Consider the following 361-nt stretch of genomic DNA (forward strand, 5'->3'; position numbering starts at 1 on the left):
AACTCTCGATCTGCCAATGAATTTCGGTTGATATAATTTTTAATCTGCAATTGTCCCAGGGAGAAGTTGTTTGTTAAATCCTTGAGTGGTGCTTATCCTGAAGAAGCTCTTGTTGGGAAGGAAAAGCTCCTCTGGTCCAGAAGAAATAAAATGTCTCTAAATAATTTAACTCGCACCCCCGAATAACTTGAACTTGATGCTCTTGAGATTCTGCAAACTCGTGTTGTATTCGATGTGAAGAGACACTGACCTGAGGGCTTTCGGACCCATGTATGTGGTCAAACTTTTATCAACACCTCGAAAATCGTTGAGCGGATTATCACAAAAATATAACGACTATTTGTAAACGTCCCGTACGAGA

The 361-nt window shown here is 40.2% G+C and overlaps 1 protein-coding gene across 1 annotated transcript in view; it reads right to left on the reverse strand.

Annotated features, from left to right (window-relative positions):
- LOC105267735 (sodium- and chloride-dependent transporter XTRP3) overlaps nucleotides 1–361 on the reverse strand; it is a gene marked incomplete in the record, with an annotated part of 10,922 nt that extends 10,561 nt beyond the window's left edge. Inside the window, 1 exon segment of the mRNA XM_011306800.1 lies at nucleotides 1–361.

Source organism: Fopius arisanus, unplaced genomic scaffold, assembly GCF_000806365.1.
Source record: "Fopius arisanus strain USDA-PBARC FA_bdor unplaced genomic scaffold, ASM80636v1 scaffold00049, whole genome shotgun sequence".
NCBI classification, from domain to species: domain Eukaryota; kingdom Metazoa; phylum Arthropoda; class Insecta; order Hymenoptera; family Braconidae; genus Fopius; species Fopius arisanus.